This window comes from Perna viridis, chromosome 2, assembly GCF_037379345.1.
Source record: "Perna viridis isolate PV_CMFRI_1.1 ecotype Kerala chromosome 2, ASM3737934v1, whole genome shotgun sequence".
Taxonomy (NCBI): Eukaryota; Metazoa; Mollusca; class Bivalvia; order Mytilida; family Mytilidae; genus Perna; species Perna viridis.
The window spans coordinates 26,082,093-26,103,307 of NC_142446.1; the positions used below are offsets into that span (position 1 = coordinate 26,082,093).

The following is a 21,215-nucleotide window of genomic DNA, read 5'->3' on the forward strand; positions in this document are numbered from 1 at the left end:
AAGTACGATATTCAAAAACTACATTGATTTATCTTTCCATTGACATATGATATAACCGTATACCCTCTAGGCCCATTAAACTCGGAACTAAAGCACCTGCCTTATACCAACACTATATAGTGAACTTATTTACAAATTGTGTACTCACAGCAATAGAATGAACGTCAATGTATCTTATATACTAGACTTATATTCTTTTGGATAGTTTTTTTTTTTTTCATAATATGAATATTGAGTATTGTTAGTATGGTATGGTCCAATAGGTAAACGACAATCAACAACTTTTGATGTAATGATCAATTTGATCTCCCTAGTGACAATATTGTTGACATGAGCTCATGCGACTTCTGAAATTGGAACTGCCTCCGCTGAAGGAAGATTATTATCAAGTTTAAATAAATATCCAACCGGAAATGCCAATTACTTCATGTAATCGACGTTTGGATCCGTGACTTGTGATTTGCTGCAAAAGATAAGGTCACAGAAAGGTTGCAAAATAATGGCTCATAATCGAAAGGTTATATATTGCTTAACTTTTTCAGATTTGTAATAATACTACGCATTGCATTTATTAAATTCATGTTTAAGTATTGGAACTCTTTTATTAAGCTGTCGACCAATACAGTCACAAACTTGTTAATATTAATTTTAGACTTGTTAAGTCTTTGATTATATCTGTTAATATTCTTAAAATAAACAAAACCTAAACCATTTCTAACGTTCAAATGCCTTTTGTTTTGTCATTAGCACCCCGCCCCCAAATGCAAATCAACTTTAAAACAAGAAGACAAAAATTAAATTTTTAAAATGTTAAATATCGAAAGTGATTATTGTTATTACAATTGTTGGCTCTCTGGTTGCACATATTTTGTTAACGCTTGACATTCTCTTAGTGATAAAAAAAACCCAGGGATGGATGAGGGGTTTTTTGTTTAAGTATTAGCTGTTCCCCGAACTATTGCTGTTTATTTCGTGTGAATTTTAAGATGACTAAAGTTTTCCATATTTAATGTATTGTTATTGTTGGTTATTAAATCGTAGAGAGCTTGAATTTCGATTTTCTTCCTGTCACCACTAGGGTCCATTCAACAAATTAACACAATTAACATTTATCCATTTTCATTTTTAGTATATAAGAAATTTGATAGGCAATTTTTCATCTTACAATATTGTAGCTTCTTTAACATACTTTGGCAGATTTCATTGGTGCTGGATTTGGCATTTCGACATTTTGGTTTTGAGTACTTCTTGTATATGTGTTTGGTTCAAATATTCCTTGTGTCCGCAATGTACAATGTGATTCGCATTTTTGTATTCAATCGCTGTTCCTGTATGAGTGACTATGATCCTGAACCACTCAAACAATTTTGAATGATTTGCACTGTACCGGTTCACAAATTTTGTTTAAACACATTCAAAACAAAATGACAGTTTTTGATAGGCCTGTTTTAATGATTTTTTTTTACCAGTTGTCATAAGCTTTTGACTTATTTCATTTTCTACACCTCTCAAGTACATACGTGTAGCTGATATTCAAATGTTCCCAAAATGTTCGGTTACTTCGTGTGAAAAAAAACGAAAAAAAAAAATATCCTATTTATTACATTGATTAATCTGTTCGTAAGCAGTTTTGAATAATTGTGTTTCTTAGTATCATAGTTTATCTTGATTCTTGGACGTGATTTTGTTATTAATTACGCCCTGTGCTTATCCGAACAATTTAAATCATTAATTTCATATTGTTCTTATTCTGGAACTATCTGCTCTAACAGACGTACTCTATTTCGGTTATCCAATAGAAACAATTTATTTTCAATATTTCAAGTATTACACGTATAGGGTAAATTTGTACGATGTGTCTATCAAATTCAATATCATCTATGTGATTGAATTTTAACGGTAAATTAACGCAATTACAGAATCGAGTAGGCTTTTCACAACAGAATTCTCACCGGACAGCCATCAACTGTAGCGTTCGCTGGGCGGTTACATTTATAATTCATAATCTTGCAGTGTAGGCGATAGTTTCTCTGTGGCGTATATGGAGTTGTCTTTCATAAATTACGGTCTGTGAGAATCAAATAAGCATAGAAGAACAAGTAAACAAGAAACAAAGGGCATTTTGGAATATCAATTTTGGCTTAATCTTAAAAAAAAACATTCTAACAGGATAAAATTCGTATCAGGAAAAACTATTCAATTCTTATTTTTGGATACACCAATTTCTAGCCTTATTCGGATACTTTTCTTAATTTTTACACTGAAAGCATCAAAAGGTAAGTGTAACCATTTACGAAATGAGTATTTTTGTTGTTGTTGTTTTATATATATTTTTGGGGGTGGAGGGTGTAGGGGTAACCAAAGGTATTTTTAGTTTTAACTTGAACTCTCTCTATTAAGAGAAAGGACTGGCTCTTTTTAAAGAAGTTAAAGGGAATTCTAAGTGACAGCTAGTGATTTTCTTTTAACTGCGTTAAAAATTAAGAGGAATTAAAATCATGATAGCAATATTATATCTATGCGATTTTCTGTAATTTTTGCTACTTATTTTAGTTACATTTTGATAAATTTTGTAGATTTTTTCATAGTTTTGATATGTCAAATCAGCACTGCACTGCCTGTTTGTTTTAGCTATTAGCAGTATTTAATCAAGAATTTATATAGGAAAATGAATACAATTTAGTGAAATTCTCTCGGAACATACGTCAATGACACATTTTTGTATTTATACATCTGGTAATGTTTTTACTTTCATTTTAACCTTTGATAGCACAGCATACATTGAGGCTTAGATAGGAGTTTTATTAACAATTTGAAAATCAAGCGAATTTTTGCAACTTCAGACAAATACAATTATGTCATACCATAAAACCAAGATCATGGATCTGATCATTGTTCGTAGATGCTATTATCTGTGAAGAAAGATCAAACAATTAAGTACTAACAATGATTTTTAACGACTCTCTAGTATTTCATTCATAACTGTATTCGAAAGCTTGTCAGCTCAATCGTTCTGTAAAAGAAATAAGTAGTTACTTTGAGAGATTTACCAACATTAAAAGGGCACCTTAGATCCGAATGAACCTACAGTAATAAAATAACGTGAATAATTGAGTAGTCATTGAAAGGCCTCTCTTCATCTTCAGTATCTTAGTACCCTAATGCCTTACCGTAATCGTTATTCTTCGTTTTATACATTCGTCTGTTAAACCTTTAATGCGAGTAGAGTTAGCTAGATCTTGTTAGTGAACATCAGTTTATCGATGACGTAGTATCGTTAAACAATCCTAGTTTCGGGGATTTTATGCATCGCATCTATCCCAAATAACTTAGGATAAAGGATACCACAACCACTGTGAAGTCAGCCTCATAATTGACTTACACTTTGAGATCGATGGTAAAACTACTGACCAAACTATACGACAAACGCGATGATTTTTCATTCCGTATTGTCAACTTTCCTTTCATCTGTGTCAACATTCCTTCAGCACCTGCGTATGAAGTTTTCGGATCACAACTCATACGTTATGCCAGAGCTTGCCATAACTACGCAGACTTTTTGTATCACGCTAGACTACTTACAATTAGGCATCTCGAACAAGGTTATGTTTCTACAAGATTGAAGTCATCACTACAGAAGTTTTATGGTCGTCATCATGAACTTGTGCATCGTTACGGTGTATCCATCTGCACCATGAAAAATTATTTGTTCAATGTGTCATTGTTTTCTTTCCTCTTTCGTCTACCCTGGACTTGACCTTTTATGAGCAACTCGGCGAGTGTTTCTGGAAAAGCAGAGGACGCTTGTCCTCCCGGTGCACCTGGTCCATGCTCCCAGTTTTTAGTGGAGCCCGAGTTGCTCATTTACTTCTGTTACTTTGTAAGTATTATTTAGGTTATTTTATGTTCTTTGTTGTATGTATGTGTTTTCCATGTCTGGTCTTTGTTGCTGGATTACATTCTTTTGATTACCGCTAGAATCTTGGTTCCCTTGATTACTCTTAGTAACTAAAAATATTTCAGTTACAGACAAGGATTGCGGTATAATTGCTATGATCAAATATGGTTGCACAAATTTGTGACACGATGGGTCATGCCCTCGCTCGGAATATTGGAAAAGCTTTAGTGTAGAAATAAAGAAACTGAAGTCTGTGTGACGATATTTGTTTTTTTATCCACCATTTAGAGCTTTCAACTGGAAAATATGTTGTTTTTTGTGTTCGCATCAACCACTCTGATTTTATTAATGATAGAATACAATCACCAATAACCAATTATGGCATGTTATATTCTTTGATGTATGTCTACGAAACTTAAAGGACAGGTATATTTAGTTTTTCTCACTAAACTTCAACTATTTGCACGATAATGGCCAATTTAAAAACCATACTTGACAGATTCAGACATTACTTTATTAGCTCATTAGGTCAAAAGCCATGTGAGCTATTGTTATCACATGGCGTTCGTCGTCGTCTGTCGTAGTTTACAATTTTTCTAAAACTCTTCTCCTTTTACACTTACCAATTGGAACCAAACATGGTATAAATGATCCTTAGGGGAATTGTGCATAAATTCGGTGCGAGAATTTTTGATCCGTGGAAAAAAATGGCTGATGTTACTAAAAATAGGACAAAGAGATTAGTCAAAAGTTTTTCTCATATATCTCTAAAACCGTTAGGTTAAGCCAAGTTCTTTTATTCGCCGAAATGATCCTTATTACAAGGTCACAAAAGTAGTTCAGGGATCAAAGTTGTCAGACGACTCCTTGTTACAGTTTTTGCCATTGAAAGGTGAAAATGGCTTTTTTCTACGGTTTTCAGCCAATCTCTTGAAAACTATGATGGGAGAAAGAAAATTTCCATCGCTGAAATAATCCATATAAGACAAACAAGTCTACGGGGATCAAAGTTGTCAGACGACTTCTTGTTAGAGTTATTGTCCTTGAAAAGCGAAAAATTATTGTTTAAGCAGTTTTCAGCAGTTATCTTGAAAACTATAAAAGATAGACAGAAACTTTCAACAGACGAAATGATCCTTATGATAAGTCCTACCAAAGTCTTATTTTGTCATAATTGTCGGACGACTCCTTTTTAGAGTTATTGCCATTCACAGACAGAAATTTAAACGGGTGAGCGATTCAAGTTCCTTGGCGCCTCTTGTTTATGTTTTTTATTTTTATATTTATACAAGGTATGAAGCCGAGGTGTTTTAGCTGTTTTGATTTTTCTAAATGATGTAATCACGCCTTTGACCTAGCAATTATAAGGCCAGAACGTCAGCAACGTCTTATTTATGTAGATTCTCTGTACATAACATGAATTGCTCAAATTGTTCTGTGGGAAGTGACGTATTTCTGATATGAAAATACAGTAAGGAAGCGATTGATTGAACTTTAACACAGGTGCACAGCATGTGATATAGGAAATGTCGTATATTCCCCTGGACTAGATGTCAGCGATATAAAAATTTGAATAAAGCAGTACATTATCAACAGAAAAAGTTATATCTGTCCCTCATATGTAAGCCTACATCATGTTAAATATATATTTAAATGTCCTATGAATCTTTAAATCTAACATAGCATTCTGGAAGATCAGAAGGTCTTAAATCTAACATCGCTTACTAAATGGTGCAAAAAGTCATAAATATAACATCGTTTACTAAACGTCTTCGTCTATCATCGGTTACTAAAATGTACAGAAAGGCTAAAATCTAATATGGCTTACTAAAATCTCATTTAAAGGAGTATAATTCGGATGGTTTTTATATATTTTTTACCTCTAGACAAAGAAAAAAAATCATTACATTCACGAAAATTCAGAGTACAAATTGTACAACTTACAATCTTCACAACCCTTCCGTAAAGGAAAAACAATTACACTATGGAGGGATAGATTTATTCACTGATCAATGTATAAGACAGGTCGATTACTCAATGTTAAGCCACTTCTAACAGTAATCCTCTATATATAGATATTGGTTAGTTTTCTAGTAAATTGCCTCCTCTTTTGGTGTTAAATTTGCCTTGCGGAAACGTGTTGCTCTTAAATATTTTATTCCTTAAAGATTTGGCTATTCAGTGGATTTCGTTCCATAATTAATGGACGAGTAGTTCAAGAGTAATATCGTTTTAGTTTCTTGTGCATAATTTAAGGTGAAATAAATTCAGAATTAATATATTCTCCATTTTTGTGTTGGCAAATATTACGTTTATAATAGAATAGTTCAACCCTATAGTCTAACAACAAAAAAAGATCCTTTTGTGCGATATATCTAATACATTTCAAATATTCCATAAATGGTAATAGGATTGAAAATCTAAATGTATGAAAATTTCTTAAAGATATGATCACTTATCCATGGTGGTAAATGGCTCTTTTATTTAAAGAAAAACAAAATTAATCTATCTGTGGTTCCATTAAGTGCGATTATCGCACTAGATATATATATATATGTCTGAAAAATTCCCAATGATGTTAGAACTGTCAAATTTGCGATGCAAATTTTGGTCGTTCCTTCCGCGGGACTCGATCTTGTACCGCTGTGACAGCTATGGCAACACCGTCTACACAAAGTCCAGCGCCCTAGACCACTCGGCCAGCTAGGCTATATAAAAATATAGCGTTCGCTGGCCGGGTCATTCCTCCACGTAGGATTAATCTAGGGCTGTAACTTAGTACACGATGTATGTTAGTACGGGACAGTTCATTTATGTGTTATTATGTAGGATACAGGATCAAATTAATGATGCATGTCAATATTATACAAACGTCTCAGAATGTGACGACTCTATTCGCTACACTGCTCCATCGGATCAAATTGATACAGGGAAGATATATAAACGTATAGAAATGTCTGAATAATTCCCAACGATGTTAAACTGTCAAATTTGCGATGCAAATGTTTGGTCGTTCCCTCCGCGGAACTCGAACTCGTACTGCTGTGACATCTACGGCAACACCGCCAGCACAAAGTCCAGCGCCCTAGACCACCCGGCCAGCTAGGCTAGCTGGCCGGGTGATTCCTCCACGTAGGATTAATCTAGGACTGTAACTTAGTACACGATGTATGGTAGTACGGGACAGTTCATTTATGTGTTATTATGTAGGATAGAGGATCAAATTAATGATGCATGTCACAACAAATCAATATTATACAAACGTCTCAGAATGTGACGACTCTATTTGCTACACTGCTCCATCGGATCAAATTGATACAGGGAAGATATATAAACGTATAGAAAGGTCTGAAAAATTCCCAACGTTGATAGAACTGTCAAATTTGCGAAGCTTGGTCGTTCCCTCCGCGGGACTCGAAGTCATACCGCTGTGATATCTATGGCAACACCGCCTGCACAAAGTCCAGCGCCCTAGACCACTCGGTCAGCTAGGCTATATGAAAATGAATTTTCGCTGACCGGGTTATTCCTTTACGTACGATTAATCCAGGGCTGTAATTTAGTACACGGTGTATGGTAATACGGGACAGCTCATCTAGGTGTTGTTATGAAGGATAGAGGATCAAATATATAACGATATATGTCACAAATCAATATTATACAAACGTCTCACAATGTGACGACTCTATTCGCTGCAGTGCTCCATCGGATCAAATTGATACAGAGAAGATAATGTAAACTTATAGAAGGGGCTGAAAAATTCCCAACGATATAATTTCAATGTTACTCATTAATTTTAAATTGAACATCATCTCCAAATTGTGTGTATTTTTGTAAAGTGCACATGTAATAAAAAAAATAATATCAATATGAAAACTAAACATTGTATTGTTGTTAATATTTATCCCTAAATTCTTATAATTATTCAAGTAAGTATAACTGTCGTGGAGTTATTCAGATTAATACAACACGACTGATTTAACTTTCTCTTGTTGTTTACATTAGAATATTACTATCTCAGTTGATTTTTCCCATTTCAATGCACATATAATGTCGAGTTCTAGTTGATCCTAGAATACCCGATATTTACCATACACTTTGAATACTATCCGTAGAAAGTTCCATTTAGTATCACAAGTGAAACGAACCAACAATTAAAGGCGATCTATAGCATTTCAAATGGAAAGCAGCATGCTATAATTTATAATATTTGAGAAAACATTGTTTTACAATTACACTTCTTGGGTGTCAATGTTATACAATAACAAGGTTCATCTATCATTTCTGTTAATGTCAAATTCAGTTCTAATAGTAACTGTCGATGAGTCGTCATGTGTGAAATTCGACTAAACTAAAGACTTAGATAACTTAATCCTTTATATTTTTACAATAAATCTGTCAGATTCTAGTTTTAAATGAGTTTTTTCGTGTATTACATGCCAATTGTCAGATGCATTCTAGTTTTAAATGAGTTTTTTCGTGTATTACATGCCAATTGGAAATCTTATATTTCTAAAGCACCAGAGTTACAGTAATCACCATAATATATCATGCCATATGCCATATTTGTTTTTACTTTTATTTGAATATTGATAATATTATGATAAATTATGATGAAATGGCCTAATCATGTTTAAATTTTTCTACTAGTTTCAAAGAAAATTTACTGATTATACCTTCCTCCATTTACTAAAAACCTTTGTTTATCCTAGCCTTAATATTGACTATGGTAGTACTTACTTGATTTAAACACCCTGTATACCCAGTAACCTGTCTAACTGACTACTTTATGATAATTTCAGAGCAACAATCAAGAAACCCTCAGTAAAACGAGTATCACATTATGACAGTAAACAAAGTTCATTTTCAGGAAATTTCTAATAATACCAGTTTAACAGTATAATCATGACGATTTACTCAAATCTGTATATTTTAAAAAAATCGTCCTTTTAAAGAACATCAACTACCATAGACTTTCTTTATTCTGGTTTGTCATGACAATAAGACTGGGACGTAAAGCCTTAGTTTTTCGTCTTTTTTTCTTTTTTTTTTCAATATTTTTTTTGTTTTTGTTTTTTGTTTTTTGTTTTGTTTTTGTTTTTTTTTGCATTAATCTTTGCTTGGTAAAGAAATTTAAACAAAATATCATTTTAACTCAAACATGTTGATGTTTCGTCTTATACAGTGTTTTGTTTTAAAAGGGTCATTAATTTGAATGTCTGCCCCATTTGTTGGTGCTTATTATATACTTCGATTATGTCACTTTTGTTGGTTTGTAATGAATTATGTTAACTCGTAATGCAGATTTCATCGGCTATTGTCGTTTTAGAAGAACTGTAATGTATATTTCATTACCTGTCATTTCTATGGACTAATAATGTAAATATCATTGTCTATCATTGTCTATCACTTCGGTTGGTTTTTCAATGTTAAACGGTGTGTATTTTAGTTACCATATCAACTGGTAGGTGCTATTATAAAGAATCATAATTTGATTTCAACAATTTGAAGCCTATCTTATATCAAAAGTAAGGAAATATTAGCTGGGTAAATCTCCCGGATTAGCACTTTATTTCAACGTTGTGCTTTCAGACAAGACATTCAAGATAAATTTTTAGTAAGTGGTAATTGCGAAGATATTCATTTCGTTTGCTTACATACGAAAGGTGATTCACTACATCTGGGATTGACAGTATCATTCTTTTCTCTAGTACACGAACCATAATCCTGAAAATCTCATTTCTAAAAAAATCTAATCAAACACTTTGAATGGAAGATCAATGTGGTGTATTTGTTTTGATGTTAGGATAATGGACGGATGACACTGCAGTTAAATCCTTATAGTGTAGATCTCCATATTAATCCTCGATCACATGCATAAAGTATCTATTGAAAGATTAAAGGTAACTATCTGAAACCAAATACTGTGGGAAGCAAAAAACAATTCTAAAGCGTTAAATACCTACATGAAGATGACAACTCAAACATATTAGCTAAGAACAACGGGAAGTCGACCAACCGTGAAATAAGATATGCTCAAATCATGTTATATTAAAATGTTTATCAACTATATGTAGAAGATTACTTGCTATTTTAACAAGGTTGATGCTGCCCATAGATTTTCTCTCTAAAAGATGTAAAATTGCCTAAATTAGCCGATTTAAATTGTTCAATGTGATGGGAAATGACCTCCATTTCCATTCTTCTTGGCTTTTAATTGGGTTTAATCCTGCGTATATTTTGTACTATGCGACTTCGGCGGTTATATTTTAGTGGTCCAAGCTTTTGATATGCTTGTGGAATTCCACCAAATTTTGTTTTTAATTGCATTTCTTATGATATAGCCCTACCGTAGGTAAGTAAGGTTTTCAAAAAAAATCTATATAAGGGTCAAACTTTTCTATTTGCATTCATCATTTTAGCATAGTCTTTTAGTCTCTGTTATTATACTGTTTCAGAATAGTCTTGGTAACCAAAATTTTAGCGGAAATCAAAAGCATCAAATCCAGGGACAAAGACTAGACATGGAAAACAGACACACGCAAAAAAAAGAAACACAAAACAAAAAAAAATAATTCTTACAAAGCAACAAAAGCCAATTCCGTAACCAACCATTAAAAGTGTTTTACATGCCAATAACCATTCAATAACTTGTCACTTGACTTTGGTTAAAGATGTTCGAATCGGCGTTACGATGATTAGGTGGTTTTAAAGAATGAACGTGGGTGAAATGACAAGGCTCGAATGAGCTTGAAAACGTGTAGGTTATGGTAGGTACAAAGGAAATAAAATTTATGTACAATATTGCACCCTTGCAGTATTATCAATATAATGTTTTGTATTTCCGTTTTGAAATAATTTGTAACCAAAATTCTAGGTATTAAATATTGATTACAAATATTCTTTTTCAACCACAAATTAAAGACAACATTCTTAGAAAATAATTAATGATGATAGCAATTATATTTTTTTTATCTTAACTTGAGTAAGACTTTTATTATGAGATTATGTCATGCTTTATACCTTTTTACATCTAATTGTGTAACATTTTTATTGTTGTGACTTTTAAGCGGTCGCGTTCTATAATTGCGATTCAATGCATGCTTGTTGCCATGAGAAAAGTGTTAGATTTTATTCAAAAGTAAATGTGAATATGAATATTACTTCCTTATTTTCTCTGTCAGTAATGAGACTTTGCACTCGAAGAAAGGTAATATAATTGGACGAAGGACTCAATATTATTAAAATTGATCTCTATTTAGTAATGTTACAATGTCTTAACAGTTTTGCACGTATCTACATTTAAATGATGTATTATTACATGCTATGTCGAATAAAAAAATCCTGTATTAAAACTGTCACTGACGACCTCAATTTAATCCAATCATTTTCAGCTTTGCAACTTCCTTGACGTGAATTATAATTTTCAATCCCCCTTGATAAGTCTAGATACCAGAATCTAAGCCGCCACGTTTTACAACGATCAAAGGGATTCTGTATTATTTTACTGTCTATCTAACTACTCCATCTTCCTTAATCTACATAAATGCTTTTTATAAACTAAAGAACCATCTTATATCACTAACAGCGACATATTGTCATGATAATTGTATTACAGACTTGGTTATTTCACCATAAAGGCACTATAGTGGCAATTACATACAGTTTCTATCAACTGTATAACTGTCCACTTTATGTTTCATAAAGAGGCTTTAACAAGATGTCACAAAACAATCGTTTGTATGTGTCTTTATAAGAAAGGTTGTTGTATACATTGTATGGAACATTTCCTATTCGGTCACTGACTTATTATAAAAGTACTGTTCAGAAATACAAATAAATATCAGTTTCAAGGAAAGAAAAAACAAGTAAGTTGCACATCAAAACTAAAACATGGGGAGTACCTCTGCTTATTAAAACTGTCTGTTGCATACATGGGACATTCAGTGTTAGTCAATTAATTCGGGATTTCACTAACAGTTTCAGAAAATCTATTATTTACTTGAGTAACATCTATTTAATAATAAGGGATTAACTAACAGATTATCATTTGTTTTATTAAAAAAATATATTATTGTCCATTTTTTAACATTTCATATTTTGTTAAATGATACAAAGATAAGATCAAGGAAGGATTTTTGTGTGGTTTTTGCGTATTTTAAGTATCATGTGTTCTGAATATTTTCAGTTTTTTATATGCGAAAAAATGTGATGACCCAAACTAGGAATTACAAAATTACAGTTTGGTGCAATTTAGATATTAAAAAGGTCATTTCCTCACCACTAATAGATTTTATCTTTTATGTTCTGAGAGCTGAGTTTATACTAAGACTGATTTATAGTTATTTGGACCATGTGCAATTAATATTTTTATTGAGTGTGTAGAACTCTCGGTGCACCACTTTCCATTTTGAGATTGCCATTTGACTGTTTGATCTAATAAGTAAAATTTATACGTTATAATTAATATAGATTTCAATTTTCAATTAAACTCGTGTATTTGGGACCCAAATGTGTTCTTGTCGCCTACAAAATTCAATAAATATTGATGCAAAAGACCGTTTATACACTTTTCTGTTACTGTCAGCCATGAAATTAAACCTACATTGGTATTACAAAGCTGAGCTGTCTTTGTTACTTGATTGATGATGTAATTTTAGTTTTCCTGCAGCAGCGTGAGTAGATTCTATTCTCTAAACCGTTTATCAAATTTTGAAGTTACAATTTCAATTTAAATTGTTTTCTGCTAATCATTGTAAAGGGATGTTCAGATCAAGGCATGCCCTTCCAACTAAAATTAAACTAAAGTAAAAATTGCTTAAAACTGTTAGTAACAGTTGAGTGGCATTGTCATACTTTGTTTGTTTGTTTGTTGGTTATTACTATTATTATTATTATTATTTTGTATTTTTGTTTTGTTATGATGTATTTTTGATTTTTATTTGTTGTTTGTGTTTGTTAATTAGTTTATTCCCATTTTCCCCTTTACCCTTTCATTATAAATTCTTTTCTGTGTTTTAGAAAATCGTTAAAGAGAATTAAAGTAATTCACTTATTAAAAAGTATTAGCAAAAAATATCCTACGCAAACCGTTGAACGCGTGACAAACAGTAAAATTCATTAGCGTCCAGGCGACATTATCTTTACACATTGTCATAGCCAATAATGATGACATTCAAATAACTTCTTAAATCAAATTGTTCCGCTCCTCCACAGAAGACTTTGTTTTAATGTAATAAGGCAACAAATAAATTGTTTTTATATAAACCGTTGACAATGCTCCATCAAAAAACTAATCTGATATGGTTTCAAAGTTTCATAGTAAAATTACAATAAGCAGACATGTTCGGCATTTGTCTTTGAGGTTGTGACAATATATTTATAAAGGATGTGTTTCCAGTTTTATGCATCAAACAAAGTCACTTGTATTTTTATTGCACTATTATTATTTCGTATGTCTATATAATATTTACTTGCAAAATGAAACTACATAACCATGTGAGCATTCTGTGATACGCATATGAGTTTGCACTGTAAAATGTGTTTTTATATGTATAACGCATATGAGTTTGCACTGTAAAATGTGTTTTTATATGTATAATATACATATCATTTGGATGTGAATTGTCTTGTAAATTATAAAAATCATCTTTGAAGACAAAACGTCCAGTTTCCGAGTCAGTATATTCACATACATATAATCATCCTTTAACTACTTCAAAAACAGTCAATCTGCGATGCCTAAGATTAATTTTTTTTTCAAACGGGAAAAAATTATTATGCATGTTACATTGCCCTGTTTATACTTCTTTTGATGAAATGCAAAATATTTCAGTAATCATTGTCCTGTTTAGCATATATTAGCAGATAGTTAATGAAGTAATTATAAATGAATTTAAATGTATGATTATGTTTTTAAGCCCCGTTTGACCTTAAATAATAAATAAAATGTATAGAGAAGGGATAACGCACGATGTATTGTAACCTCACAAAATGTCTATCTTGTCAAAAACGTCAAAAAGATAGCTGTTTGACTTCAAGCAGGCCATATCACAAAGCGGGATAATGGCAGTTTTTAAATGTTTCTTTTAAGAACAAAGTATCACGAATAAAGAATATATATATAATTGATTCGCTAGGCTAGAGCAAATAGTAACTACTCCGATTTCCTTGAACGCCATAAATATCTGCGTAACAGACTCCTGAATCAGGGTATGAGGAAATACGTCTCAAAAGGCCTCTCACCAAGTTCTTTTTCAGATATCATTCCTAGGTTGAAAAATACTCAGTTTTTCTGAAACATTGGGTAATGATTGTTTTCTGTAAATTATTCTTTGTACTGATGTGACCATTGAATTTAAGATTATGACACTAAAGCATGCGAATGCTATTCAATAACCACCGATATATACACATCGGAATGGAAGAAGGAGGTTTGGCGTGATTTAAAACTGGTATAACTTTCTTTTCATTTTGAAATGCCTAACTTTCCGGTTTTTACCCTATTGTGGATATTACCATTTGTTGTATGGACTTTCCTTTTTGCTGATCCTTTTGACCAGTCAATTCCGTAATCTTAATATTGCCCTTCATTCAAGTCGTTATTTAAGTTGCAATTTGCATATTTATGCTTTAAAAATTAAAAACAAAAATTCGGGGATATTCCCTGGTGACTGCTGATATACCCTGGCCTGATAAATGTGTTTTGATATCGATTTTACGGGACATATCACCAGACTGATATTCACAATGGGGACGGTAAAATCAGATATCAGTCTTTGCAATGGAGTGCATTCTTCTCCAAATCATATGATACTTCTGGTAAATTAGCCTTATATGTGACGTTTTTACCACACTGCGTATGTTAAAGGACAGCCTCGCATATTTCGTCGAGACATCATCGATATAAAACATACAGTCAAATGTTCGTACAAATCGCCCTTTCTCTAATATGCGAAACCTTGTATCATAATATGAGAGCAGGTGAAACCAGAAACGGAATCTTTTCCTTCTTTATATTTTTAGTGGCTCAGCCCGATCGAATCTTGGTCCGAAATGTCTTAAGCTAAAATGTCCGACATTCGTCAGGAATTTTGGGTAACACTGATAATGTCATTATCGTAAACACTCTGTTTACTTTTTGGCCATATAAAAAAAGTTATGATTGTATTATAATATATGTAATAGTAACGAACTTGTTGATGAGTTTCATTTCTTATTCAAATGTACTTTCTTCAATGATGTAATACTATTATTATGTACTACTTCATGCCATCACTACATAATTCATGAAATTGTTTAATAAAAAAAGTGTCGAACTTACCTTTGTTGGTACAAAATTTGGTTGCTATCAACAAGAGTATGGGAAACCAATCTAAGGTGAGGAATTAATTATTTTTTTTTAAATTTAAGTACATCTAGAACTTCTTTGGTAGTTATTTCAATGTTAAGTTTTTTTTTCATTTTCTTCAGTACTAAACATATAATTTCCGACATAGTATGATGCAGTTATAGGTCGCAATAAATGCAATTGTTGTGTTTTGTTTTGTCTCTTTTTGTTTGTTTGTTTCTTTTGGTTTTACATTGTTTCCGTTTTCTTTTGTTGTGTTAAAGACTAAATATGTAAATATCTTGTGAGACCATCATTATTTTGTTTGCCCTTTTTATAAACGAATGAAATCAATTGTTCTATCGTCGTGTCATTAGTATGAAAACAACGTTGGATAAGATATCAAAAGATTCGGTCATTGAAATGACCATTGGCACTGGACCAATTTCCTTTTTTTCGTGAGTTCCATAATATTTGCACAAATTTATATTCTTTTTATGACATTATATTGTATGTACTGGAGACAATGCTATCAAATATGAATACTTGAATATGATGAACTTCAACGTAAATAAATCAAAGAGAAGAGTTCTCACGCAACCCAACATCAAATACATATAACATAAAGGTGTTTTGATGAAGAACATCTCATATCACTCTGGTAAATTAGTACGGCTTAATACTATAAATGACAAGTTATGGCAACTCTAAAGACTTTACAGCCCCGTGTTGTCGTCATGGTGATATATTAAGTTATATAGAGGAGCAATAATTAAAATATTCTCAGATCAGATTCAAGCTAATGTAACACAACGTGTTATAATAAGGTGCTACTTATATCAGATATATTAGTTTATTTATTTATTCCTTTATTTTATGTTTTGTTTGGTTTGTCTTCAATACAACTCATTGGTGATATTCTTTTGTTGTAAAACAGATTTGGCTAGTACTGATCGTTGATCTTTTATCTTGTAAGGTACATCATCGAATGAATATAACAATAATAGGTATGGTGTATATGTCAAAAAGACAACAACTCCATCGGGATGAAAATGTCAGTTTATGTATTTTCCCTGCTTCAGTTTAACCCGAATTTGACATCATATGAGCAACTCAGTGCGTATTTTCTTAAAAGGCAAGGGAATCTTACCCAACCGGTGCACATGGTCCATACTACTACTTTTTAATATATTATTTTAGCTGTGTAATTTATAGTGTTCTCTCTATTTTCATGGTCTATTTTTGTCAATGGATTATGAAAACTTTGCTCCTCCTTCTTTTTGTGTCATTAACTTGACGTAATTGGAACAGAAAATCCATAAATTATTGATTCTTTGCATTCTTGTGCCTATCCTCGGCCAAAGATGAATAACATCATTTTTTGAATTTTGTTTTTAGTAATTGTTATTTTGAGAGGGAAATGTTTACTGATCTAAATTTTTTGACACATTGATTTGAATTTTTTTTACATACAGTATTTGCACGCTGGGATGAACCATATATGAGACTTTCGTTTCAGACGTGCAACAACTTAATGGTTTAAAGAATATTTTCATTTTAATTGTTGGATTGCCGTCATATATTTCTTTACGTTTGTCTGTAGTTATAAAAAAAAAACGCAAAATTAATCTGTTCAGTGCACGTGATAAATAGCATGATATTTTTTATGTTTTAATAATATTAATTAATCAATATTATATAATTTTTATTTGTAAAATTTCTTAAATATAACTCGCTTTCAAATAAAGAACATGACTTCATAATTTAAGAAGTTGTGTTTGGTATGTCTTCTTTTTTCTTCCACACTAAAGTTTTAGCGTAAACTTTTATAAAAATTATAGTATATCAAATAGTTCATGCAAAGTCAGGTCAAATTGCAATATATGGACCAAACAAAAATTCAATGGACTTCTGCCACGCTTCGGTCAATATAATTCTTTGGGGCGACCAACCGGTCCAACCGGAGCATAAACCTTTTGCTAAATACGATGCCCAACCAGTTCCGTTCATAGGGGCCGTAAAGTAGTAGGGAATCAGCAAAGAAAAATGAAAAAAAGAGAGAAACTTTCTATATTCACAACAGAAAAAGAGTATACGATGAATTACATATTAACAGTATTTAATGACCTTTCGATTTTTTACCATGATTTTTTTTATCCCGGAAGATTTGATAATTACCTGGGCAGGTGGCCTTAATGATATCAAGATATTCATTATATACTACTACAGCATGTATTTCAATGCCAAATATATCATATAAGTATATATATTGTTGTTTCGTTCAACTATCTCACTATCTATATTTTACAATTCTTTTTTTAACCCAGTATTTAATATAAAAAACGACTTAGTATAATAACAATCATTGCCTAGTAAAAAGAAGGTGTTGATTTTTTTTTCAAAAACCTAGCAATTTGGAAATTCATTCTCCTTATTATTTGATAAAAAAAACAATGCCAGACATGTTCATATAATTCATATGAAATTGAGATGTAACTGATTACTTGTATATCCCTTTTATCGAACTTAACAGTTTAAATTCCAAACTGACTAGATACAATATGTTATTTGCTAATTCATGATATTGATTTTATAATATGGAAACATAACGCTTCTAATTTTAATGGAATTATTGTGTGATAGTAAATAGCCCCTTTTAATATATAAATTTAATGTAGATGAGAACAAACATCCATTTCCGTTTTCATTTCCATTGTAATTCAATATAACTTATGGGGCACAAAGAATTCAAAGTTTTAACAATATTTGAATTGTGTTTTATGCGTGTGTTTTTTATTTATTCATTTTAACACATTTTCGGATAGGGAATTAATCAAATAAGAAATAAAGCAGATTTCTACAATATATTTGTTTAATTTGTCATTTGTAACTTTTTTAGTTTTCTTTACCTATCTACATATACATAAGATTCACATATCTTTTATGATACACTATTACTTGTAATATCGAGGTTTAAGGTTTAGCACGAATTGTAATTTACGTCAAACTCCATTATTTTCATGTAACAATTGTTATGTTGTATAAGATACTTTGCAAATCTTGTCGCACTTTTACTAGCCTTTATATGTTAATATTTCATGTAACGTTAACATTCTTTTCACATACAACTCAAACAATAATCTTTTATACAAACATATATTAATGTGTTGTTCCTAGTTTTCAATATACAAAATGGTATGTATTAATTTTGTTAACTATTGAATTCGGAATATCCATATTTCATCTAACAACTCGGCGGGTGTTTCTAGAAAAGCAGAGGACGTTTACCCTACCGGTGCATCTGGTCCATGCTCCCAGTTTTTAGTGGAGTTCGAGTTGCTCATTTGCTTTTGTTACTTTGTATGTATGATTTTAGTTACTTTATAATCTTTGTTGTGTATGTCTCTTTTCCATGTCTGGTCTTTGTCTTTGGATTACATTCTTTTGATTACCACTATAACCTTGGTTCTCTTGATTACTCTTTCATATGTTTCTTTTTTTATATATAAATCGTTGTTTGTTTGAGTTGATATCCACATTCCATCAGTTTGACATGAACATACCAAAATATGAGCCTCAACAACCTCTCAGGGCTGAATTTTATTACAAAAGCTTTGTCAGGAAGTCTTTTATTAAAGTCTATGTTACTGAATGAAAAATAACTTGTAATTGACACGCATTGGCAAAAAATTGTACAGTTTAATACTTTTCCTTCTGAAAAGGTCATTTGTCATAATCATCCTGATATATTTCCTAGTCAGTACATCAAATGGAGAAAATGAATGAAATTAACCTGACGTTTCACAAAGCGTCCTCTTCGTTAAGTGAGCGATTGGATGTCTTACTCATTTATGTCATTCATCATTTCGGTTTTTTTTTAACTTTACGCTACGCGCAAAACTGCTTTATGCGAAAAGACGAACCGAACGAGGAGTTTTTAGCAATATTTTAAATGTTTTGTCTTTCTATAAAGTTACATAAAATGTCGAATTTAACCGCTGTGTACAAATTACAAAATAATATATTTTATGAATATTATTGTAATTGTGTTATAGATCGATATGCAATGATTTTGTGGTTTAACATGGAAACCTGATATTATTTCATCAATTCACTCAGGCCGTCAGGGAAACAAAACTGGGGTATTCACATTAAATGAAATGTAAAACGTAGTGTTTTATGAACAAATGGAAATTGATTGTTATACTACATATATTATTCATGTTTTGACGGTACATAGAATTATCCTATATGTATATAGCCGAAAGGAATATTATTATTTTTTACCATTTGGCGAAGAATTGTATTCGCTAGTTTTTACTTATCGAATATTGATTGGTCGAAGTGCTTTGTGACTTCTTTAAAACACCAGAGAACTCCCTCCTAAAATATACAAGGTGGTAATTAAACTTCTGTTAGAGATGTCCCGCTGTTTTATATTATCCAAGTTTTTTTTATACAGATTTCATTGGAAACCGATTCTCCTTCAGCACATTCTTACTTTTAACTATTTCTCCACTCTCCATGGTAACATTAAGATTTTAACATGCTCGCTAAAACTAAACAAACACTATTTGAGGTACATATAATTAAGAGAAACAGAGCCTTTCGTTGCGAACTGTTCATTGTCTCAAAAGTACGATTTTAATTTGATAATTTCCGATGACGTGAAGCATGTGTTTTGAAAAATTGCAGGCAGGAATACTTATCATTAGTGAAGTGAAAATATGCGGATAATAATATGTTTCATTTTCTTACCTCCTAAAAAAAACTACGACCTGCTGGTACCCTTAGTAGAATCTAATGCTTTATTAACTTCGGTCTCAACTTTTGAATTCAGAGTCAAGCCAATTGGAAAATCAATTAACCAAAAGTAATGTGTTTGAGGCGACTTTTGAGACTAATGTATGGTCTCTTTCCCTTAAGGTAATCATATGACCATCTGATCAATAAATATATGCCATATCCGGCAAGCAACCAAGATATTAGATTGGTACTTGCTGAATGAAACAATGTAAACACAATCTTATCTAATATAACTAAAAGATCTATAATGAACCTTGAATATGGTTCAAACTGACGTTGAAGTATATTCTAGACGTGTTTTATCAATGAATTGTTAAGTTATAATGACTTAATCAGTATAAAACACTACACTGATGGTTAAAGAGTTTATCTTTAAATTATGAAAAAGCAAAAATAAGGACACCACATATTTATGGACATGATGATGTGGTGCATTCCCTTAAATTTGTACGTCTTCTTCTCCTAGAAAGTACGTGTTCATTCAATGTTGTAGTATTGTGTATTTCTTTTAAGACAATGAATGAGAAAACAGTTAACTTAGGCACCTTACCTCAAGTCAACCCTCACATCCATTTTAGCTATTTTATCGAATTACATAATAATCAGTTAATCACTATGTTTATCATATCAGTGTCTAAAGTTTATTTTCCTACTGATCTTTCAGTAAATATCCAACACATATCTGCATTACCTGCCAAACATGCTGTAATGGTTTTGAGATTTAAATCTTTTGGTAAAACGTACTTTCCCAATTATTTACGTTTACCATGATACCAATCAAATATATGAATGTAACTAGCGGATGCGTAGGACCCTAATTTAGCATTGGCATCTACTAATGCTACTTTATATGACATTTAGACTCATTCAAGCCTTTGAAATACATTTTGTTTATTGTCAAAATTACTTTATTTATGATTAGGCTTACTGGAATTAGAATGACAACAGTAATTGTATGGTACACTAGTGTGCATGTTGCTCCACAAAATACTATTCTTGTTCTGAACCACGGTGTTTGTGATTTATATGACACCTGGAGCTATGTTGACTAAGGTTGAGTTGGGTAATAGCGCTAATCACTTCTGATGTGAGGAGACTTAATATAATTACCGGAGCTAAGCAATCCACAAAGGAAGAACATAACATTGCTACGATCGGATAAACAACGGCTTTTATTGGTTC

At 31.8% G+C, this 21,215-nt stretch overlaps 1 protein-coding gene across 2 annotated transcripts in view; it reads left to right on the forward strand.

Moving 5' to 3' along the window:
* The first annotated feature begins 1,775 nt into the window (after positions 1-1,775).
* LOC148624247 (neuropeptide prohormone-4-like) overlaps positions 1,776-21,215 on the forward strand; it is a 36,011-nt gene continuing 16,571 nt past the window's right edge. Inside the window, exon 1 of one of the 2 annotated variants that reach the window (XM_088566856.1) lies at positions 1,776-2,276. The gene's annotated coding sequence lies outside the window, so the exon portion shown is untranslated. The remainder of the gene's footprint in view (positions 2,277-21,215) is intronic. The other variant, XM_088566855.1, reaches the window with a different exon arrangement.